The sequence below is a fragment of the Erithacus rubecula genome (assembly GCF_903797595.1).
Source record: "Erithacus rubecula genome assembly, chromosome: 5".
Classification (NCBI taxonomy): domain Eukaryota; kingdom Metazoa; phylum Chordata; class Aves; order Passeriformes; family Muscicapidae; genus Erithacus; species Erithacus rubecula.
This window is the reverse complement of record NC_136687.1, coordinates 67,204,311-67,229,072: the sequence shown is the minus strand read 5'-3', so window position 1 is coordinate 67,229,072 and position 24,762 is coordinate 67,204,311. Positions and strand designations below refer to the sequence as shown.

Genomic DNA, 24,762 nt, shown 5'->3' with positions numbered 1-24,762 from the left:
TGGAGCAGGAGGTTGGGAGTGACAACTGAGGGGAGACAATTTAGTGTGAATAATTCTCAGCTTTTGATTTCATGTTGCCATTTCTTTGCTGCTTTTCCAGTTCCCCTGGAGCACCTCGAGGGAGGGTTCTGTGATGGGGCCTTTCAGGTGCTGCCAGGAAAGCCCAAGTGTCATTTTTTGTTCTTGAGTATTTGGACATCAGAGAAAAAGATGCGGGTTTTTTTAATTAATTAATAGTTAAAGGAATTTCTCTTTGGAAAGGTTAGCAACAGCTCACCAGCTTGCTCTGTACCTTTTCCCATGCCTTTCTCACACCTCTTTTACCTGTGGTCACTTGTCCTTCGGGTTATTTATCTTTTTGCATTTCAAGAGCTCTGTTGGCATCACTTCAGCTGTGGTTTCCCTGAAGTGCTTGGGATATGCAGCTTCTTCAGGCATTCATAGAGGAGCACTTGCTTAATTTCATGTCTGGGTTTGAGAGGCCACGTGTTGGCCTGCTCATCTCAGCACAATGAGCTCTAAACATGACACGTTCCAAGCAGGAATTCTGAAAAGTCAGCATGAGGTGTCCTCCAAAGACCCATGCGTGTACCAAACCAAAACTCCTTGCATTATGGTACATTTGGATTGCTTTGGGCTTGGATTATACAGTAGTATAACTGAGCAGTGCCCTTAAACCATGTAAAGTTCATTTGGTTCACTGTGTACGTCTGTGGGGCCACTCACCTTTGTGTAAGCAGCCCATGTCCTTATCAGAGCTGACAACATTTGTTCCTAGGCAGGGGTTACATGCTGGGAGCCAGCACTGAGTGCACAGCTACTTTATTTACACATCTAAGTGCCTCTTGGATGATGCTGGTAAATTCCAGGATGCTTGAGGCTCCCTGTGACATTTCAAAAAACAGCTTTTGTGCAAGAAGATCTTGAGCAAAAGCCACACAGGCTCAGCTGTGACACTTCCCAGCCCTCCCTTTAACCAGGTAAAGCCCAGGGCCCACTTGTCCTTTGGTTTACTATGGAAATAGAGCTGTGAACCCATAGAGGGCACGAGGCATTTTGCCATTTCCACATGCTGAATCCTCAGAAGTGGTTCTGTTCATCACCTGAGAAACCCCCCTGGGCACTGCCAGGTAAAAAGTGACCTTTCCCCTGACCACGTGTGCATATAGCACATTTGTGTTTGGCTCAGGATCCAAGCACTTTTATTCTGGGCTTCCCAGCTCCATCTTCCTTGTCTGGCATAGACTTTTAAACATGATGTCATGAAAAGGAGTTTGAGCTTAGTGATGAATTAGTGCTATTGGAATTTGAACTGCTCTTGTTTTCCAAGTTCTTCTTATCAGAGAGGCCTTGTTTCTGGAAGGGGAGCAGCAGCAGCTCCGTTCAGTAAAGCTGACAAAGCAGGAAATGATCAGCAGCCCTTCACAAAATCCTAACTGAACATTTACTTAGAGCCTCACTGGGAGAGACCCAGACCCATAAATCAACCTATTAAACCTTCAGACAGGAGTTTTTGCAACCTCTCAGGCATTTCTTTTCCCTGCTGTTGTTAAGAAGTCTTTTAAAGGCACGAGCTTCATGATGTCATTAAGGACATGAGCAAGTGATGTTGCTCCAGGCCTGGGATCAAGGCAGTGAGTGACCTTACCCCTCCAGAAACAAATCCCAGTGACTTCAGCCCTGGGTATTTATTAGAGATAAGCACAAGCTGACACGGGGTGCCAGTTTATCAGGCAGGAGAGGTGGTCGTGTCTGTAGAAAGGGCAGAATTGCCTGGATTGCTTTAAGAAGGTCTATAGTGCCTTTTGTGGCAGGGTGTGAAGGTTAAGCCTAGCCTGAGTGAGTGGCATCTATCCTGATCCATCTATCCAGAGCCAAGTATCATCTTTTCACAGCCCAGTGCTGCACCATGGGGGACAAGAGGCATTTTGGTGTGTCTGAATGGAGCCCTTCAATAAGCCCTGTGCACAGAGTTAGTATGTGGGAGTACCTCGTGCTCTGCACAGACACAACAACCCTTCAGGGGAATGTTTAGGGGCAAAGAAAAATACAAACTCTCAGCACTCAACATTTAAATTTGGGGGTAAGGCAGCTAGTATTCTTCCTCACTGTTTAATCCCCGTGGAGGATTAAGGCAAGGATAATTAATATCTGCTGTTAAAAAATCAGCAGTATACTTCTTTCCTCATAGACAACATTAAACTCAAGGCCTGTAGTTAGGTGTGTAAAGCCTGATTAGTAGGTGTGCAACTATTAGAGGGCTGGGATGCCTGGGTTTCATTTCTGCCTGTGCCACATAGTCACTGTGGGATGAGAGGCAAGATGTTTACTGCTGTGCATTTCCATCTCTCTGTCCAGGCAGTACCTGTGACAGCCCTTCCTAAGGCAAGGGATGTTGTGAGGCTTAATTGCCATGTACAGTGCACTTTGTAAATGAAGAAGGTATGAAAAGGCAATTACAGAAAAATATCAGGTCTTTCTCTCTAATTTTCAGAGGAATGTCTTTGTACTTTTGGTTGCTGTAACCGCAGCCCAGATTTTCCTGCTAAGTAGATGGTGAGAACTGCTTCTTAGAAAAGAAAATATTGCCTTCCTCACCTGCAGTCACCCAAGAATCAGACTTTGGTAGCAAAAAGAGGAACAGATTCTTCATCATTTTCCCTCCCATCCAAGGCTTGGAAGATGGGGTTCTGCTCACAGGCCCAGAGCATTGCTTCACCTTCCTGCTTCACCTCTGCCTCAGTGGCTGAATGGTTATTGTCTCTGGGCTGGGGCTGCCACCATGAGCACACAAATGTGGCTCATAATTCCAGTGCCTCTTAAAGTATGGATAACAGAGACCCCAGGTGCCTGGAGCTCTCCCTAAGTGTGAGAATATATGGGACACTGCTCTGCTCCTGTCATCCCAGTAGGGCCTTGCCTGAGAGTTTTGCTGCTTGAGATCTCTGCTGGAAATCACTTTTAATTCCAGTGTTTTGCTGTCCCTGAGGATTCTGCAGCACTTCTGAGTGCAGCACTCACAGGGTTCCTCCAGAATAAAGAACACATGACAAAGAGCCATAAAGGAGGTATCATAAGACAATTATGTTGCAAAGGAGAACTCAGAGAAGCTCAGCTTTATGCCTTCCTTTATATCTTTCTTTGCAGCTGAATCATAAGCCAAGGGGCTGGAAGTTCTTTTACAGCTCCTAGGGTGGGAATGGGTGTGGGTGGGTGTGGGCACACATATTGCTTGGGTAAACCAAAAGGGAGCTGTGCTGGGACAAAACCAGTGAGGAACAATGTGGAGTTGGGTTTTGCTCTGCACACTGCCCATTGGCCTCTTGGGGTATTTTGTTCATTATGTAATTTACATACAGCAAGTCATGAAAAGCAAGTTGCAGCTCAGATGGGTCTATCAATGGAAGAAGGGAAGCAAGAGCCTCTTGCTCTCCCTGTGCTGTTTAGGAGGGCAGCAGGGAGTGCTGGGGTGGCCCTGTGAGTGGTGCTGCAGCTTGAAGAGAACTGGACTGCCAGAGCCTGGGCATCAGGAAGAATTCCTTCACTGAAAGGATTGTCAAGCAGTGAAATGGGCTGCCCAGAAGTGTGAAGCCACCATCCCTGAAATGTTCAAGAAGCAACTGGATGTGACTCCCAGTGCTATGGATTAGTTGACAAGGGAGTGATCCAAGACCTGGAGGTCTTTTCCAACCTAAATGATTCTATGATAACTCATCTGGGACATGAGCAGAGCACTGCTTTCCAGGGCCCTGAACCTTTCTGAATCAGACAAAATGCTAATTTGAGCTGTGTCTTACGACCTTGTGACCTACAACATGCTCTGGGGTGACAGGGGCTTTGTGGCTTGTCCCAGTTTTGTCAGAGCCACTGAGGGATGGGCAGTCAGATAATGGACACTGGTCCAGCAGTGTCAGCTGTACTTGGCACTAATGACCAATCCCAAATTTCAGTTTTAGCAGGTGGCAGACTGTACCAGCTCCAGGGGCTGGTTCCTGTCCAGTGGGTGCTTTGGATCAGTGCTGGAGTGGGGATTAAGACCAAACATTTTACAAGTCACTGAGCAGTGCCCAGCAGAGAGGCGTGCTGGATGCAGGATCCAGGACTCTGGCTCAGAATTATTGCTCATTGCTATCTCTGTGGTTGTGTCTCATACAAACAGGTGGGTTAGGAGCCAGCAGTGCTTGCTGCCATAAAAGCTGAGCAAAATCCAAGCCAGGCCCTGGGGCAGCAGCAATCTCCAGGTCTGGCATCAGCCCACAGGGCATTACGGGAATCTTCAGGGCTGATTCAGCAAGGCCCTGCTCATGCTCACTCTGTATTGCCTGAGAACATTTATTTCATTAGTGGCATTTGGTGTGAGGCCACTTCTGAAAACTGGGTGCTGGTGGGTGACAAGCACCAGTAGCTCCAGTTCTGTGTGCTCAGAGGTGGTGTCACTGACCCTTGCAGCCTTCCTCTGCAGCAGTCCAGACATGGCAGATCCCATTGCACTCCCAGCTCTGCCCCTCACCTCCAGGGGGGCACCTGAGCTGTGCTTCACCTTTGCCCAAAGAAAAGGCCTAAGAGCTGAGGGTTTTTTCATAGTTAACCTGTTTGCAATAGGGTCTTGCTTTCATTTCAAAGTCATTAACATCTTTTCTGTCACAGAGCTTAACAGGCAGACATCTTTCATCTGACTCTCCCCTCTGTGGGGGGGTGAATGAGATTTTGTAACAAATGGCTTTTTTAAACAATGAATAAGGCTTCCTAGTTACTGCCTAAGCTGCCTAAGAATTCTGAAGGATCTTATCTTTTTAATGAAAATTACTCTGGTTTAAGTCTGCCAGCTTGGAGTTCATGCTGTCACATTTCAGGTTCCTTACCAACCTTTGCTCTTAGGGGCGAGTGTTCCAGGCTGGACTCACTACAAATCAAATTTGCTTGTTGAGAAGATTTTTATTTTTCAGTGTCTCTGCCATTCCAGTTTCCCTGCAGGGAAATGAAGAGTGCAGTGTAAGAGCTGCTGCTGGGATTGCTTGCTGGCAATCACAGTTCATGCTAAAGGGAGGTGCTATGTGGTGATGCTTCCATAAGGCAGGAATGAGTAAAGTTTACACCAGTTTTACCAGGAAAGAAATGCACTGGTTGCCTTTAGGAAGATTTCACTGGGATGATGTGAAGCTGTGCTGCTCTCCCCAGTTCCTGAGCTCTCCCTTTGGTTCTTCTCCTTTAGGCAGATACCCAACAATTTGATAGTTCCTTCTTCTGGAGTAAGAGAGGGGAATGGGGTAGAGACTGGAAAGAGGATCCCTGGGAGCTGTCCCCACATTACACCCCAGCATTAAAAAACCCCAACAAAATGCCTTGTTTTGACTGCTAGCCTGTATGTTTTAAGGTTAGGCCAAGCAGGATTCCTGATCAGGGCCTGATCTCTCACAGTACTGATCACCTGCCTTTACCAGCTGACACAAGCACAGGACAGGAGGGTGATGGGGACATCTGTTCCCTGAAAGAAGGGGCAGGATTTGTTCCTCAGGTCAGGAGACCAGCTTGCCTCTTTGCCAGATTGGAGGCACAACCTTTCCAACCAGTTTGTCAGCTCAATTGTTCAGCAACCTGCTTTGTTTATGCTATAAAACCTGGCTCCTGGTTCCATGTGCAATGCCAGAGGGCACAGGAACAACAGAGTGAGCTGCTCTAAATCCTTTGCTTAAACTCCATCAGCCCTTAGAGATGTAAAGAGAAGGTTTCTCTCTAGCTGATAGATTTATTCTCAGTCACATTCCTGTGACTCCAGTGGAAGAAACAGCCTGAGCAAATGGGGCAGAATAGAGCTCCTGGGATGTGGCTGGAATAGCCAGAGCTCCAAACACATCCTGGGGATTAAAGTCAGGCTGTCAGTGGGGCTTTAACTCCCTGCAGATCTTTTACCTGACATTGTCTTTAAACCCTTTTGGGCTCTAACAGAAACAAAGGTGAATTAGAGGCAGATTTTCCTTGAAACTTGAGCTACAGGGTTTTGAAGATTAAGTGCTCACCTTGGGCTCAGACCTGCAGCATCCTGTGGTGAGTCCCCAGCAGTTCAGTGAGCTGTGCCAGGCCTGGAGGTCAGGAGGTTTCCTTTACTCACAAGTATTGATTTAGCCAAAAGCAAGCAAAAAAATTAGTGATTGACACTTCAGTCTAGCTCTGGGTTGCTCCCCTCATGGTTTCACTGCCTTTATCTCTTACTGGGGGTGTTTGCTGGGCTGCTGAAGCAAAAGGGCTCATAGAATACGATTCACCAAAAGAAGTGGTTCCTGAACTACCCAGTGCCAAATATTCTGGTTTGATCCAGCAGAGCTTTTCAGGTCATGATCAGATTTAAGAGTGTGAGCAGTTGCAATGCTCTGGATTACCCTGGTGCTGGTGTGGGGACAGTGGGCACAGCCCACAGGATCAAGCCCTTGGGTATTGGGGCCAGAGGCCATGTGCTGGAGGAAGGGAGAGGGGTCACTGCCAGCAGTGCTGTCACAGAGTAGCACCCTGGAATTTAGGGCAAAAGCACACTGGACTTTTTTGTTTAATGCCAGTCTTCCTGAGGTCCTCAAACTGTGTAAGCCAAGATCAACAAAGGAGGCTAAAACCTCTTAACACTGGTTTCTCTTCTTTGCTGACAGCGATGTCAGGCACAAAATCAAATTCTTTCTGGGTGTCAGGTAAGTCAAAGGCTGCAGAGTGCCCCAGAAGGGGATTCTCGAGGATTTATGTTCTATCAGCAAGACGAATGATAATTAAAGCCTGAATATTTCTGCTAAGCTGGGAAACAAAAAAGAACCATCTTAATTCCTTAAATTCCTCATGCCAGGCTGTAAAATATATTCCATTCATGCCTGTGTCTTGCTGCTTGTTCTCTCTGTGTGTCTTTCTTCAGCATTCAGCCACCTGTTTGTAAGCAGTGTCCTGCAGGTTCTCAGGGCTCTTTGCTGCCTGCTCTCCTGCCCTTGGACGTGCTGCTGTGACACTGAGGGCTCCTTGTCTAAGGGAGACAGCCCATCAGAGCTCCCTGGGCTGCCCCACTCCCATAACTTCATTCCTGGAAAGTTTCTGAGTTTCCCGGGTGATAAAACACCAGCAACATTTGCTCTGACCTGAATCATTTCTGAAGGCACTGAGCCCTGTTTTGTTATGAAGGTTAGTCAGGGTGGGTGGTGGGGCATGAGAATTCCCAGTGATGGCAATTCCTGACAAGTGTCAGAAAGTCGCTGCCTGCACCTTTCACGCTGCAGGATTGTTTTGATTAGTTTTTTAGTGCATGCTGAAAAGTGCATGTGACAAGCTGAGGGTGAGAGATGCCAGCAGAACAAATCAGCACGTTACAAGATTGTCTGCCATGGCTTGGCCCCAGCTCTCACCAAAAGGGGGGAAAAAAAGAGGGAAAGGAAAAAAAATTCCAGCCCCAGCTCTGTATATACAGCAGCTATCAAACTGTCACAGATCACCACTGCTACAGCTGGGGTTAAAAAAATATAATAGCAGAGTGTTTGCTGGTCTTGTAAAAACCTCCTGTTATTCACTGGAGACCAAACTCATGAATCAAGAGGACAGTGTTTAAAACTGTTAAAAAAAACTATAAAACAACAAAAAGCCCCACACAGTAAATAGCTCTGGAATGTTGTGGGTTGACTGTGGGATTTTTTTTTTCTTTGCTCTGCATTATTTATCCCCTTAAAATTAATACCGTCTGCATGATGGGTGGCTTGGGGCTTAGAGGGACTTACAGAGCAAGTTCACTACCAGTTCTCAATTACTGTGGAGTCTGATTCTGCTCTCATTTACTCTCAAGCACATGGGAAATTATTGTGCTTCCCTTGGCATAATAAAACCTTGAGTGTCTGGCCTTTGCAAAGAGAGACCTGGGCCACTCTGAGTACTCTCAGTCAATTTATTTAGTTTTTACTACATTTCTCCTGGTGATGACATGCTCCAAGCCCAGTTCACAAGATCTGCATCACCTCTGGGAGAAATTAAAAAGCTTGAGGTTTGAACTTTGGAAATACTCAGTCACATGTCCAAGCATTAATAAAAAAGCCCAACACCATTTCCATCCCAAGGGGAGTTGCTTGACCAAAGCTTGAGCAGCCTGTACAGGACACTGTGGTATCAATTCCCAGATCCATGGCAGAGGTTGGATGGCACTGGCTTTCCTCATGAAAATAATCATCATTTCCTGCTCAAAACAAAGCATTCACTTTTAAGCTTGAAATTTCATTTCCTCTTAGGATCATTTGGCCATCAGACACCCATCATACACACTGGCTTGGCCTTTCCTCAACCTCCCCAGCACACTGGCAACTCCTGCCAGCATGGCTGAAGGTCACTCTGCAGCATCTCTGCCAGGAGGAAACAGGAAGGTCATAGCTAATACTGTGCCAAATTAACAGACAGGGTTTTAAATCAACCCCAGTTATGGGTGAATACTTGCATAAGGAATCCCTGACTTGCTTTAAGCAAGGCCCCTGGGCATGCACTTGAGGCTAACCTAAGTACAAGTGCTTCCTTGAGTTGGAAGTGATGAATGCCAGGTGTCCTTCATGCCATCTGTTCAGAAATCAGCTCGCCTTCAAAGAATGGAAATTTTAGTGTGCTGCTGGTAGAAGGAGGTGGAATGTTAGATGGGAACCTTTGTGTTCTTTCACAACATGAAGTGAAAATACAGTTTTTCATCTGAGTAAACTACTTTGCATGTAGGTTGACTGAGTGAGAAGTTGTATTATGAGGGTGTTATTTTTTCTTTAGCAATATGGAGAGCCCATCCAGCAAAGCATTTTTTGAAGTACTAACAAGGTCCTGCTTGGCATCCACGAGGATCTTTGATCCAGGCTGTAGCTGCTTTCAGCATTAGCAGCTCTGGAGATGTATCCAGGGAGGAGGGAAAAACCATACCAGGCTAATTTGAGAGAGCAGCTGGCTACCTGGCAGCCTAGGGACCCTGTGTAATTAAACACGTTCCTGTCTCCAGCACAAGGCTTATAGATCTGGCTGGCTGTAATCAGAGATGTGCAGTGAATATATTGGTTTGGGAGTGGGATTGTTTGTACTTCCCTTGGTTCTGGTCCTCCTGTTTTATGGTGACATGTTTCCTGGGACACAAGGAGGAGTTGAACATCCAAAGTGATCCCAGAGGGAGCAGGCTGAAGATCAAAGAGGGAGCCCTGCCCTGCTGCATGTGTGCCCTGTGAAGCAAGCATGCTGGATTTCAGCACATGGCTAACGAAGCAGAAGGTGCCCTGATCTCCTGTTACTGATACAGTGAGCACACACAGCCTCCTTGCATGGGGATGGGAAAACATCCATAAATTCAGCAAACACACTCTGTACCAGGCACTGGAGCTGAACTTGTGATGTGCCTTGATGTGCTTGACCCTGCTTCCCATCCCAGCCCTGGCTCACAAGCTTTTCATCCAAAGGGATTCTTTTCTCTTCTCCTGCTTTTCCAAAACTCTGTGAATAGCCAAGATGGACTCTTCGAGGGCAGTGCAAACTGCCCTGTGCTTTGGGAACTCAGACCATGAATTTTGGCACCTGCTTTTTAAAGATCTTTACCTATACATTTAGCAGTGCTTCAGCTCCACTATCCATGTAACAGGTCAAGTAGGTCCTGCTTCCTCCAGGATTGGAAATGCCCTTATTTAACTTCATGTGGGTGGGTACAAGATACACCTAGCTCAGCCATTATCTTTCAGACTATAATGAGGAATGAAATCCTTTTAATCAATGTTTTAATGTACCTTCTATGAGACAATTAGTGGTTAATTTGATAGGATGGCACCAAATATGCATGGAAATGTTATCCTGTATGATTCTGTTAGGTGACCTTTTCTCTAAGGATTCTTGTCTGCCTTTCTCTGTGCTTCTTTGTGGTTTCTCTCATTTCTTCTGGTGTTTCCCTATTAATTTCATCATACTGCTCCTTTTTCATCCCTTTCCCCCTGGGGCAGAGGAGAAACAGCAGCAAGGGAGGAGAGGGATACATGTGACAGTAGCTTTTCCCCAGTCAGCCGTGCAGTATCACTGCATACCAGGAAGCACAGGAGCTTCCCAGGGCTGGTACTCATTGCTGGAGGAGGAGAGGCAGTGTCTGAAGAAGTGTCTGAGCCAGGAAAGACCAGGCTGTTACCCAGCCACGGTCCTGATGTGAGGGCTGGGCTGAGAGCACCCCTAGGTGTGGTTGTGAAATTGGCAATAAAATTTGTTTCTGAGCTCTCTTCGTGGGTGTTGGAGATCACACAGGGAGCTGATCTAAGCCAGGAATGAAGGCTGGCATTGCCTTGGCTTCTTTTTACTATCATTTCCCAAGGAGCTGTGACTCCGCTGTGACACTGGGATTGGAGCTTTTGCAGTTCTAAGATCATTTCAGGCTCTGTTGGATGAGGCTGGGCTAAACCATCACTCCTTTGTGCAAGCCTTTGAGGCAGCACTGGTGTGCTTGAGCTTGGACAGCTCAGGATCAGTAAAACACAGGGTCCTGCCTTAGCTTCAGAGCCATGGCAGTGCTTTTGTGGGGGGTGACAACAAGGCACACCTCCCTCCTGCATCCCTTCTGCCGCTCCTGGCCCGGTCTAGTCACCTGTCTCTGCTGTCTCGTCTCATCAGCTGGGTGCCTGCAGCAGGGGCAATTACTGCCGAGCCACGGCTGGCTGGCTGAGCTCTGTCATTATCCCTGCGAGCCTGTTAAAAGGTGAGCGGGCTGTGTGCTCCCCTTCCAGCCGGCCGGCTCCCCGCGCTGCCTGCCCTGGCCCGGCTGGGGCTGGCGGGGCTCCGGGCAGCGCTGCCCCTGCACGGCCTGAGCAGGTCCTGGCGCTCCGCCGAGCATCCGCACGGTGCGTACGGCTCCCGCCTGCCCCGAGAGCCCCGCTGCCCGCTCTGCGGAGGGATGGGCGCTCCGGCACTCGGTGAGCTGGCACCCGGCGCTTCGCTGTCACCTCTCCTTCTCTCTTTGCTTGTGTGCTGAGCACAGCTGGATCTGCTGTGCTGACACAACCTGCTGGCATTTGGCTGTGGGGCAGTGCCACCTGCCCCAGCCTGGGCATGCTGCTGTCAGCGGGCTGCTTTGCTCTGTGTGGGCTCCATATTGTGAGAATGTGTCTTCCTGATGTTTAGATGATGACAAGCTGATCAGAACAGCATCAGATCACCTGGGAGGTTGAGCACAGGTGGCACTGTGTCACTCAGACAAGTCCTGCCTTTGCTCGGTTTGTGTGCTTGGTCACCTTCCCTGTCAAGTGCATGGTATTTGCTGCTCTTCTGCTGCTGTGTTTGTCCAGGGGTGGGAGTGAGATTCAGGAGCTAGTTAATTAAAAAAGATTGCAGAAAGATCTATTATCCAGACCTAAAGCTGAGTTTACAATCCTTTTGATCCAGTTCTGGACAGCAACTTCTTTGCCTTTGCATGGGTACATAATTAAGTGTGGTGGCACTGGGGATTTTCAACCAACAGGATTTAAGACCTGATGATACCAGGTGTGGAGCAGCCTTCTTTTATAGCAACAGCGTATCTTATAATTTAATCTTGACCTTATGAAATGACAGGACAGCTTCCTTTTCTGCCAGGGCCCCGTGCCTTCCCGTGGCACCATACTTAGTGTAAATTGCTGCAGGGTTTTGGCAGGGTGGCCTCTCTCCTTTAGAGCAGATTGAGGGCACAGGCTTGTTTTCAGCCATTAAATGATGCCTCTTTCAGAGCTCTGTGGTCACGTAGTATTGAATTACTGTGCAATGCCTGAAAACATCACTGTTCGAGTGATTACCTTCCTTGCAGACCAAATACCTGAGAATTAAGATATACCCAGCTAGCCTTTTCATAAGTGCTTACTATCCATGACAATCTCAAGGAAATTATGGTGAGCTGCAGTTTAAACATACTTACATTGAGGCATTTTTATATAGATGTCTAAGATTTTAGTTTTTACATGTTTTACCCAACTCTAGGTTATGTCATTCTCTATCACTTGGAGAGTCAAGTGTTTCTCTTTTGCTATTTACTTGATAAGTGTTAAGTGCAAATTCCTCGGCTTGGCCAATGTAAATAAAGCAGAATTTGTTTTAGTGATGGAAGCTGACAAGGGTTTCATTGACGTCAGCACAGGGTGAACAACATCACAGTATCACAACATCAGAGTTGTGATGTGGAGTGGCTCCTGGGCTTCTCCCTCTGCCACAGCTGTCACACCACGAGGCTGGATAGGGGTGGGAAATGGCCAGTGCCAAAAGTGCCATTGCAAAACCTCTGGACAACATGGATGGGGCTGCTGCAGGTAAGCAGGCAGAAGGGTTTTTGGGACCAGCTGACTTTATTCAACAGGAGAAAAACTTCATTCACCTGCAAAAGGGAATTCAGGCACCTAAACCTAGTCTGCAGGTTCTGAAAGTTAAGAAAACAAAGGTTAGTGTGAGTGTGCCTTTACAGATGTGGTGGGTGCAGCTGTCATTGCAGGTGAGGTGTCTCTTTGAGGACTAATGACAGGGCAGAGCAGACAGAGTCGTGGTTGTGTGGAACAGTCCCACATCCTTGGAGCAGGCACAAACAGTAACTACAGCTGTGCCTGACAAGGCTTTACCACAGGCTCCTTCCTGGGTGCTGCAATTAGGCAACTCACAGGCTTCTGGGTCTTGGGAGAGACTTGAACGAGCTCAGCCTGTTCTGAGACAGGGCTCCCAGATCTTCCTAAGGATCTCACAGGATAACAAATGGATTTCTTGCACTGGCATCTTGACAGTGTCTCACACAGCCTCAGGCATTTTTGTTCACAGTTGATCAAATAATATTCTTCCTTTCAGGAAATAAATTCCAGTTGTCTGAGCTCTTGTCACAGAGGCAGAGTCCATGTACATGAGGGACAGTTCTTACTGAGGATAGTTTGGCAGAACTAGACCAGGATCAGAAACTTCACACTCCTCATACTTTTGGAGCATTTTTCTTCATTTTCCCTCACAGCATTCAGAACTTTTATCTCTACTTTTGAGCCATATTTTCTGTGCTCTGGTGACCCTGCCTTTCTCTCCGAGTTTCCCTGAGCTCTGTTAGTAATTCAGTGTAAAACACTCTTAATTTCACCAGTGATTCTTGAGTGGCAGCAGCACTCATCAGGTGTTGAGCTGCTGCCTGGCACACAGGGGTGCAACCAAAACCTCCACTTGTTTCTTAAACCTTTATCAGCTCATTGAAGCAGCAGTGAGCACTGACCTAGAAATGTGGCAGCTGCAGCTCTGGCCGTGGCTGAGGAGCCTCTTGCTGACCTACTTTGTCCCAGCCTGGAGCATCCTGCTGCACAAGGGTGGGTTCTTCCCAGGAAACTCATCAACTAATGCCTCTTGCTGCTGAGGTTTCAGGGGAGGCTGCAGCTGGAGGGGTTAAACAGCAGGAACCTTCCTGAAGCCCTCCAGCTGTCAGCCTGATCTTATCTCTGTAGTTACAGTGGGATGCCTTGGACATGCACTTAGGAAGCCCCTGAGGGAATTGCCCAGTGTAACCTGCACAGACCACGTCACAGAACTTGCTCCTGGAACTTTATTTTGGTTTAATCATCTTTCTTTGCTTTCTCGTTTTGGTTTGTGTAGAGCAACAGTGACATCCATTGGCTTATTAGGTGAATCCAAATCCTTTATACACACCATGTATTTACTCAAGGTGGAGGGCTGGACCAGAGTGTGTCTGAGAGATTATAAAATGCTGGATTCTCTGAATAATTGTTAGCACTGCAGAACCAACCCAGGTGGGGAAAAGTAAGAGCAAATTTGCTTCAGGTTATTCACTCATTATAATGTCTAAAATGTAAATTGCTATAATAAAAGTCTGTTCTATTTTAAAACTGCATCCTTTCTTGAAGATAAGAGGGCTCAGAAAAGGAAGAAAATTAGTAGAGGTTGTGGGGGAAGAACTGACAGCCAGAGGGTTGTAAAAAAACCCAGTGAATGAAAGACCTAAAGTCTGAAATAGAGGAAGGATTCAGTGATGAGAAAAAAATAAAAGCAAAAGAAAACAAAACAAATCATTCATGTGAGAGGCTGATCTGGAGGATTCTCATTCCATTCCAAAAAACCTGAAAACAGGTCAGTTATTTTTAACCATGTGAGTGAATCAGTAGATGTTTCCTGCAGGCATTTCATTGAACAGAACCAGCGTCTGCAGTAAATTTTTGACCAGCTGTAGTTACAATCCCATTCCAAGGTCCAATGCCTTCACCTGGCAGGGAGTCCCTGGGAGAAGGAGGATTGAACTGTGAGCCCATGGGCCCAGTTTTGTTGCTCCACAGCCCAGCAGAGCTTTTGGGGGTTGTGTCTGCAGCCAGGTGCAGCCTGTCCTTGTGACTGGGACACCTGAGACTTGCACAGGCAGCACAGGGATCTTCCCTTCCAGCACCACCAGAGACAGAGGGAAAAGGGAGTTATGCTGATTGACACTGTCTGATTTGGAGTCTGGTTCATGGCTCTTAATTAGAAATGAAAAATTGTAAGGGCTGTGCAGAGCAGGCATAACTGAGGGGAGCTACAGGTGCTCAGTTCTCCATTCTGTTCAGCAGCTTTGGAGCAGGCATCATGTCCACAGCACCTAAGAGGGATTTTCACTTTATTTAGATTTTCATGTCCAGTGGGAGAGCTCATGAAACATTCCCAGCTGATGCTCAGTGTATTGGGGAATTTCAGGCTGCCCTTTGTGGATATGTGCACGACAGAGCAGAGAAGTTCATGAAGAAGCTTTGCCTCCTGTCCCTCCAGACTCCAACATCCTGGTAATGCTTTCATCTAGTTGATGTGATTTTAGCCCTTAGAGTCTTTGCCTTATCTTCATATCCCATTGCTTGCCTTTGGCTGGCTCACAGCTTGGAAATGTTTCATCTTGGTGTTTCAGACACTGACACCTCAGTGCAGTCAGAAGTCTCTGTTTGGTGACCCTCTCTTCTCCTTGCCTGCCTCTGGGGACTCCTCTGGAGAGCTGTTGATGCATTCCTTGATTTCCCTCCTGGCTGTGAAGTGCTTCCGTGCCCCTCCATGCTGCATGTCTGCAGCTAATGCCAGAGCACTGTTGCTGTGCTTTCATGGACTGAGAGAAGAGCACACAATTTCTCTTTATCTCTCTTAGTCATTCTCTGGCTGATCTGCCTCTCACAGCTGCTTTGCAGGGTAGCTCCACACAGCATTTGGGCTTGCAGGGGCTGATCTTCCCAAGCCGTTAGCCAAGGCTGGAATTCCCCCGGGTGTTGACTCTTTGGTCCTGTTGAGCTCCTTTTCTCACTGCTGCAGTGTGTGGTTTCACGGGGCGTGGCTGGCTGGCGGCTCAGGTTCCTTTGACTATCCTGTGTATACATTTTCCACCATCAGAGAGGGGAGGCCGGCGGATAAAATCCCGCTGTTTGAGGATAACAACGGATAATATTGCTGTGCTAACAGACATTTGCATGGCAGATATGAAAACAGCCCCATTCATACCCTCCTCATGGTGCTGAGTCTCACAGCTGCTTTGAAATTTGAGGTGAGCTGTCGCTGGATTGCATAAGGCACCGGCTCTGCCACGGCTTCCCGCAGGTGCACGGCACTTCCCTACCCCTGGTGAGCCTCCAGCAGCAGGAGGGTGAGCACAGCCTTCCTGCAAAGCTCCCAGCATCCTGGGGGAAGTTACAGCCTGCTCGCAGCTGCCTTGTCTGCCTGCACATTTCCAAAGATGGAAGGGAGAACACGCTATTTGAGCTCCAGAGCAGGCTCAGCCCTGTTCTTACCCATACAGAAGGGATAATTCAGCACAACGCCACAAACATCCCATTTCCTTTTGGTAAGGAATAAGCCAAAAAGCTGGGCTTCTTTTCAGAGGGAATACTGACATTTCACTGAAAACCAGATTCCCCCCAAGTGCAGGGACTGCACAGACAGTTTGTCCCTGCCAGGCCGGCGCTGAGGCAGCCTTTCCGGCGAAGACAAACAGGGTTATCTCCTCCAGTGTGCTTGGAGCTGCATGAAAGGGAACCTTTCTTCCCCATTTCCGAGAGGAGCCAGGGCTGATGCTCTCCTATCACATCAGGACCTTGTTGTGCCTGTTTGTCCCCACTTAATGACATCCGCTGCTGATTGCTGGTGTCACGGCAGCTCCCAGCACTGCCCACTCTGCTGCTTGATTTTCCTTGTGCTGCTGCACCAGCTGCCAACATGCAGCAGAACCGAGGCTATCTTTAACTGGGAAAATTCAGCCTGCCTTAGGGTCTTACTGGGAGCTACTCTAAGCCTTGCCCAGGTGTCTGAGGTGGCACAATGTGGCCCATTTCTCTGGCCTGCCTGGGTTATGGTGGGGCCAAGTCCCTGCCTTGGGCTCTCATGGCTCTGCTGTGGCAAATAACTGCTCCCAGTGTTTCCTTGCTCTCCCATGCTGGAACTGTTTGCACATTGAGAGCAAGTAATGCTTTATTACTGTTTACATGAAAGGAAGAAGGCAAAATAAATTTAAAAAAAAGGAGAGTGAGAACATCTTGTGAACTTGCTGTTCTCAGATCTCTCCGATAAGGACAGTTCCAAGTGCGTGAGAAGTTTCCTACTCCAAGATTTATTTACTTCTGAAAGAAAAGCCACCTTTATCTCATTATTTTATTTTCAATACAGGTTTTAATTTGGTGAGAAAATATCTTCCCCTTAAAGAACCTATTCTGCCTCATTAACTCCTATAAAAAGCACCTCCCCAAGCTTGAAATGTTTAAAGAAGCATAAATTAAGGCTAAGTTTGTTGTTTGCCGCTTTAATCAACAAACAACCTTAAAAAGGGCTCACAAAAGGTTCTGTAAACTAAATTTATTAGTGAACAGGAAAACAGGCCTCAGCTGCAGCCTCCTCCTCTTCCCAGCCCCCTGGATTTGGAGGGGGGTGGGTTTTTGGAGTGACTGGTTTTGTTTACAGTGTCTTACTCTCTTGGGCAGGTTGTTGTGGTCCCATGGATCTCTGTCAGACTTTTGTGATACAGCTGAACAGAAGTGACTCAGGACAGTCTGTTAATTAGGTCTTCAAAGCCTTCTCCCTTTTTTCTTTGCTGTACAAATGTCCTTTTTTCCTCTTTTCCCTAAATCTTTTTGTCAGTAGCTCAGAAGGAAAGGGGTTTTTTTCACAGACAGAGAAAACTGCCATTCTCTCTGCCTTCCTTTCACCTCTCTGGGATGTTGCAGGAAAAGTGGATTCACATCTATTTTCCTTGGATTGTTTAAGAAGCCCTCTACTATTTCCTCTTTATGTTATCATCATGATGAATTTTCTCTTAGAGATCTCTCCATGCACAGAGGGGTGCTCACAGTGACTGTGGTACCAAGAACCAAGGGCAGACTTAGGGCCATAGTCTAGAAAGTTTCAGTGCAGAGGACAGGATAGTTGAATAAAAACATTAGGAATTACCTTCCCCAAGTCAGCACATGTGAATATGTGATTTCTTTCCAAATTCCCTTTAGAATTTCCACATAACAGTGAACTTCCATAGAAATCTCTTGCATCCAGACTCAGTTCAATCTTAAATTGATTTTTCATTAGGTTTATTTGGGTGAAGTCTTCATGAGGAAATTTAATAATGAGTTTTATTCATTGCTGCAGGATTTGGACTTCCTTATTCTGATTCTTTTTTCACAGCGATCTTAAGTTCAGTCTAAAATATGCAGTGTGAGAGAGATCCAATAAAAATCCTTTTTGTTCACTGGAAAAAATGGCCTTGACCGATTGGAGAGCGATTTGATATTTATCTGAACACCTCCTCACCTTCCAGGAGTTAATTTGACTTGGAGATGAGCCAAGACAGGGAGTTTCTCCAAACTTCTCCCAGCTTTACAGGCTTGGATTCATAGTCCTGGCTCTGAGCAACTCATGGTTCAAGTCTTCCAAACCGAAAGGCAACTGGGCACCTTTTGGAAAACCAGAGCCTCCCTGGAAGTTCTGTTCTCCCCTGATTGATGGCCCTGGCTCCAGCCCTTCTGAGCCCTCACTCTTCATGGTCTGTGGGAAGGTCAGCACTGCAAACACTCCTCAAAGGAAATCATCCTTCTGCAATGCAGCCCCTGGTTTATCTCCAAACCCAATTTCCTCTGTCCATCCCACGCCTTCCCTTCCTCCCCCAGCAGACGTGACGAGGGTCTCACATTTCACACCAGCTGCCTGACAAATGCAGCATGGGCCCTGCTGTGCTGCAGCCTGGCATCTGCAGTGCCCAGCCAGCCAGGGGCACCAGGAACAGCCACAGGCTCCTTTGGGCCTGGTTCCCTTTGTCTTTTCATCCTTCAGATAACAGCAGCCATATCCCAGCCCTGTGTCCAGCAGCTCATGTTGCCAGAAACAAGAGGCTGGGAAAACAGGGAAGTGTGGGATGAGGGGAGCCCAGAGGGCATCCAGCTGCCAGGGAGCCAGGCAGGTGGAGAACAGGAACACGGGAGGGGTTTTTGTGATGAGTAGAAAGAAACAGAAGAGAAAGGACACCTGAATGAATGCCTGAGTCCTTTGGTTTCCCACAGCAGAGATATTCCTGTCATCTCTGGGAAGGGATGGGATGTGGATGTGCATAGTCTTAGGGTGTCTCCATCTCCTCCCAAAGGCAAACAAAGGCAATGCTCAAACAAAGACAGTGTACAGTGGTGGGTACACAGAGTTTTTGGGCTCTCTGTCCCTGTTCCAGCCCAGCTGGCAGGCTCTGGAGCTGATGGCAGCAGTGTGTACACTGCCTGTTTGCTGTGACTGTGGCGTGGGACCTGAAGTGAAACTGCCTGCATGCTTTGGATACAGGTGGGAAAGGGCAGGGAGATGGGCAAGATGGACCTTCTAGGCACCAACTCATACCTGTCTCTGCCATAACTCACTCTGCTTCCAGTGCAGCTTGCTGCAACTGGAGACACAGGTCAGGAGTCCATCTGGGCACTGCAAGATCCGAGTTTTCTGTGAGTGCAAGTTCTCAAAGCAGTGAGAACACCAGCAGAACAGAGGAAAACTTCAAAAGACCCATGAGTGTTGAGGAAGATTATGTGACCTCTGCTCTTGAGCTGAAATAGCATTAAACTGCCATTGGAAGCAAACACCATGTAAGAAACCAAAATCCTGCAAAAAAAAATATTTTAAAAAGCTCTCTGAGTCCTTCCCCTGGCTCTTACCCCTTGTAGGATATGATATTTGATACTGGTGTCACAAGAGTTACCCTGTGGAGAAATCCTGCGTAGTTACAGCCATTCTTTCATTTTTTGGTACAGGAGGGCTTTTCCTTCCAGGGTAAGCACTGCAGGGCATGTAGGACCATTCCCAGCATGGTCCTGCTGGAAAAAGTTCTGGAGGTAGTTCAGTGGGAGCTGAGCTGAGCTGTCCCATGCAGGACATGCCATTGGGGCTGCTCCACCTGAACAGGGAACAAACACTTTTCCATCGAAGCAGGAACAGGATGGAATTGATGGGTTATCTGTGTAGGGCCAGTGAGGGGTTCCAGCCAGGACACTGAGCACCTCTGAGATGTGGCTGCCATCAGCCAGAGCTCCCTGTGGCTGTGCTGGCTGCTCCAGGGCAGCAGGGATGGAAGCTGTTTCGTTTTGTCAGCACTGTGTGCTTGTTGTGATCCCTCCCAGTAAATTCCCACTTGGATTAGCTGCCTGTCCTCTGCCTCAGGGCGAGTCCCTGTTCTATCCTAAATGCTATCATGCTTCAGTAAATAGTCCAAGGTTATGGGGAGCCTCAGGTTTATGCTGCTGGTGGTAATGTTTTTGTTGTTGTTTTAATCACAGGAGGGTTCATGGGTTCTTATGATCACATCCCAAACCTGGACTTTGTTTCATTGCCTGGTAATGTCTGTGACCCTGTTTGCCACTCGGTATCTTGCCAAATGGCTGGCCAAGATGCAAAGTACACTTCAAGTGTTTCAAATATCAATCAAACCATCTGGAGTCATTTCATGGAGCAAATTATCATGGGTCCTTCTGGATCCTCATGGAATGATCCTGAGCAGGTGACGTATGCTGCACGTGCTGCTGTGGGAATATTGAGTGTTCCGTGTAGCTTTCCAGTCAGAGAGGGGAGAAGTCATGCCTTTGGGAGAAGTGATGGCAAAAGCCATGGCTGCAGTGGGTGACATCTGCACAGAGCAGCTCTGCTGGCAGCAGGGCCACTCTGGCTGGTGGCCACAGACACCAGCTCTTGAGCTGGGTGATGGGTGTGCTCAGCTTGGATCACAAAGTGCCTCTTGCCATGAAAGGGGACAGGAAGGCAGCACCACCTGAGTCATCCCTATTACCAGGCTGTTTAATCCTGCTTCCCAAACCTGCCCTTTTGTGTCACAAGACAGTGATCTGGAGCTGCTGGAATTATTTACCCATCCTGATGATACATCCCCTTAGGCACGTGCATGGGAGGGGTCTGTTGTTGTCCCAGGTGGAAATCCAGCTGAGAGAGCTCACAGACAGGTGTGTGACAGCACCCCAGGTTTTATACACACCAAATATTCTCCTCAGGAAGCACAAGTTTAAAAAATGCAGGAAATGGCCCTTAACCTGCTGAGAGAGGTGCCACCTCATGATGGGTTCCATCACTAGGACTCAGAAGTAATGCTCACTGCCTTTGTAACCTCACCTCAGGTGTTTTTTCTGCATCTCCCACACTGGTTTACCACAATGATTTCTGCAGCTGATGAAGTATTAAACATTTCAGGCTGCTGATTGTGAGTGTGCAGGTAGGGAGAGAGACATCAACATGAAAAGTAGCACTGGCTGAGCATAATTTCACCTGATACAGATGCACCCTTTCAATCTATTAGTTCAAATGAGACCAACAGGAACCATGTTAAGCTAGTCAGAATACAGTTACATGTAAACAGAAGTAAAATTATCTATGTAACATATGATAGCTTAACAGTGGGTGAACAAATGGCTTCAGGGAGACCTCTTGTGAAGAGCATGTTGGGAGTGGGATTCCTTCCTGGTCAGATTACGATCCCATCCCTTTCCCTACTCTATAAAATATCATTCTCTTTCTGTATAAAATAGGGATGTTTTTGAGTGATGTTTGAATATTCCTGGATAAAAGATCTGTTGTGGGTCAGATACTCACATTATGAAGATTAACTTTTCCAGCAACTTTTCCAGCATCTCCTTCAGTCACCTCTTTGGGTTCAAAAGGTGTATTTTTTCCTTCATATTCCCCCTCTTGCCCTCTTGGTTCTGCATGGCTCTCTGGTGCTGCCAGCAGCCTTCAGGGGAGTTGAAGTTCAGGGGTTGTTAACAGAGCAGGTGCTGAATTTGCTTCCATGTGCAAATCCAAAAAACAGGGGTGAACATGGAGCCACCCCTTGACAGGAAACAGCTGCTAGAGAAAAAAACCAGGAGGTTTAAGGGAGGGTACAGAGCAGAAAGGGAGAGGCAGGTGTTTGGCAAGGGCAGGAAGGAAGGTGGCAAGTGGCACGGTGGGAAAGCAGAAACTGATTTCATTTCACCTGCAATATCTGTCACCACTGGGAACGGGGAAATGAAGTCCTGCAGTCTTCAGGCAGGAAGACTTCCACAGCACCACGTCTGGCGTCTTTAATTCCCCAGGCACAAGGCAGCTTAGCTCTGGGAGAGCACCGTGCTTGTTTCATGCCCAAAGCAGGGCATTAGAAGTACAAATTCTCACTTGAAACTTGAGCGCCTTCCCGTGTGTGACACAAATCATTGTGCGGCGTGAAGTTTTTTACAACAGTACGAAGAATGGAAGGGGTCTTCTCCCTTCGTGAGACGTAACAGCTCGTTGCATGTAGCTCATTTTCTGGTTAAATGACCTGTGTGAAACGCACCTCGCAGTGACAGCAGACGCTGGTAAAGCCCCCGCAGCAGTAACGTGGCTTTGCCGTGGTGCCACAGCGGGCATTCGGAAGCACCGGCAGCCGCCTCTGGTTTGTGGGAAGGTGCCCTGCACTGTTGCAGGGCCGGGGAAGAGCGGGGCTCTGGAGGGAGCCCGTGTCTGCGGGGTGTGCGCCCGGCCGGAGCTGGGATGGGGATGCGGCGGGCTGCGGGCGCCGTGCCGGGGGCGCTGCCCCGGTGCGGGGCGGTGCCGGGGGCGCTGCCCCGGTGCGGGGCGGTGCCGGGGGCGGGCTGCCCGCCGCGGCACCTGCCGGGGGCGGCGGGAGGCGCCCGAGCCCGGCGCGGCTGCGAGCGCGGAGCCGTCCGCGCCCCGGGGCACGGTGAGTGCGGGCGCTGCGGGGGGAGCGGGGATGCGCGGGGATGCGCGGGGATGTGCGGGGATGCGCGGTGCTGGGGACGAGACCCGGCGTGATGCGGCTGCCTGGGGTGCGGGGCAGGCGCGCTCCTGCTCCTAAGGCCGGGCAGCGCGGGATAACAAAAGGCGGCGGCTCCGCAACCCGGCCGGCTCCGGCGGAGTCTCCCGGAGAAGGGAGCCTGCCCCCTCCCCTTCCAGCTGCTGTTTTCTTGTTCGCTGTTTTGGACGCCTCTGGATGCTGGGAAGAAGCAGTTGGGACGGGAAGAGGTGTAGGATGAGACCCCGCCGTGCCGCGCTTCCCCCGTCCGTGTGCGAAACTCGTTTCTCGGAGGGTTCTCCAGGTGCGAGTTCAACGCCGTCGTTGTGCCGTGATTGCCCGGACCCGTCCGGAGCTGCATCATCCCCTGTCCGGCTGCGGCGCTTGAGGCTCCCTTTGCTGCTCGTTTCGTGTGCGCTCTCACCGTGCTACATGTTTTAGTGAGCAGTGTAGTGTTCCTGCAGGGAGTTCTGCTGGCAGGCACCTTGCAACGAGATACCGGGCCAGAAGCTGAGAAGTTTTATCACCTGGTTGCAATGACTCCTTAAAATGGATAAGAACAGAATTATATTCAAATGTAACACTATTAGCCAGCACTTTTCTTTGTAAATTTGGGAGAAATGGGACCCACAGATCTCATTTGCCTTCACTCCAACTTTATCCCTTACTTCTTCTGCCCACGAGGTCCAAAGGTCTGCTTTTCTCATTCCCTGCTGTAATGCTTTTTAAATTCTGTTCTCTCTATGTTGTTCTACCTAAAAAAATCCAGCCTTAAATTTAGTTGGCTTCAGGTGCCACCAGCAGCCCCCATTGAAACACGGTCGTTTCTCATCCCAGCCTGAGCCATCTTTATCCCAGTCAGCAGAGGGCTGAAGCTCAGCAGCTGGCTGTGTTTGCTCAGCCATGGGGGCCTGACTCTGCTCCTGCAAGGTGCTGGTCCAGATTTTCCTCAACACCAGCAGAAACAAGGGTAGGGAAAAATCAATGCCCTAAAACTCCTTTGACTGAGAGAGGTGAAGTCCGGGCCAGCCTACAAGTGGGAGAGGGAGGGGAGCTGTGCACGTCCATTATATGGGGATTTAGAGGATTGAGAGCTTGTTGGCCCACATTAAATGGTGCTTGGCACCTCTGGTTCTTTAATCGAAGAGGGAAGTTCAGTTCGACTGAAATCAGGATTACTGTAAATTTTAAGGGAAAGTTCATTTAATGATCACAGAGGCTTATCTTCCAGAGGTCAGCAGGTCAGAAGTTTAACTATAAAACATTGCTCAAAAGGCAATAAGGACATAAAAGAAAAGCTGTAGCCTACTTGGCATTGCTCTGCAGAGAGGGCTGCTGCCGTGGCACGTGGGAGCCCTGCCTCTGGGAGACAGGCAAGCTGTGTCCTGCAGCAGCCAGGGGCCTCCACAAATGCTCCTGTGTTCAGCAGGCCTGAAGAGATTTTATATGAGAATAAAAGCAGGGTGATGTAGAGCCCTTCTCCCTCTGCAGAGTATCCAGCTCTTGGCTGCAGTGGGAGAAAAGCTGGGCTCTAGCAGGAGGATGCAGCTGGCATTGGTGAGCAGATGGACATGGGAAGGCTGCAGAGGGAAGATTGGTGATGGGAAAAACATCCTTCCTGCATTTGTTTAGTTAGGGTGGACCCTGCTTTAATGGTCAGTCCCCTGGGTGAGCAACCATCCTTCACTTGGTGTTTGCAGAGCACCTGGCACAGTGGGGCCTGGTCCATGCCATCCCTGGCCTTCTTCACCCCAGCAGCAGTGTAAGTAAATAACTCAGGAGGATATGACATCAAACAGGGTGTTTTATGATGCCCTGTGTGATTCCCACTGGGCTAACATTTGTTCAGGCCCAGAGTGACTGTGGCTGCTGCTGGACCTTAATGGGTGTGGAGCAGGGAATGGCTGGTGGTCAGCAGGGTCAGGCTGTAGCCACAGCATCTCAAGGTGCACCCTGCTCAGGGTGCTCCAGTGGGAGGGAAAACCTGTGTGTTTGAAACCATGGGTTAGGAGGCTGTTCCCAAGTTTAACTGCAATGAAAAGCTTGGCTGCCCCTGATGTGCTGCATTGCTGCATGCTTGCCTCTGCTCAGATCAGAGCCACTTCCCTAATCCTTTACATCTGAGTTGCACCAGGGCTCAAATTAGTGGCAGTGTCCTTGGGTTTAAAGAAGCATGAGGAATTTCAGTCATCAGTTGTTTGTGAGGGAGGGGGATTGGCTGGGTTTTTGATGTAGCAGTAACTGCTGTATTGGCTCAGTTCTAGAGGTTGGGATCAGAAGGGTAAATTTATGCCTTTGAAAGAGGAATTTGATGGAAATGAAACCAGCCCACTTCACCCTGATTAGATTTCATCATGTTGTGCCTTCAAAATGCCTTCAGCATCCTGGCAACAAGGGTAGAGACTTGAGAAACATCCAAAAGTTAAAAGGACACGGGTCCTATGGATTATCAGCATGTCTGTTAGTTAAAAAAAAAATCTCATCTTTACTATTCTTTCAGCAACTCAAAACAGTGTGGAAGAAAAGTATTCAGG

At 48.3% G+C, this 24,762-nt stretch overlaps 1 protein-coding gene across 2 annotated transcripts in view; it reads left to right on the top strand.

Moving 5' to 3' along the window:
* The window catches only part of SHROOM3 (shroom family member 3), a 107,164-nt gene that overhangs the window by 46,880 nt on the left and 35,522 nt on the right, over positions 1-24,762 (top strand). Inside the window, exon 1 of one of the 2 annotated variants that reach the window (XM_079305991.1) lies at positions 22,054-22,156. The exons of the other annotated variant lie outside the window; for it this stretch is intronic. The gene's annotated coding sequence lies outside the window, so the exon portion shown is untranslated. Of the gene's footprint in view, positions 1-22,053; positions 22,157-24,762 lie in introns of those variants that run through there. 2 annotated transcript variants of the gene reach the window in all.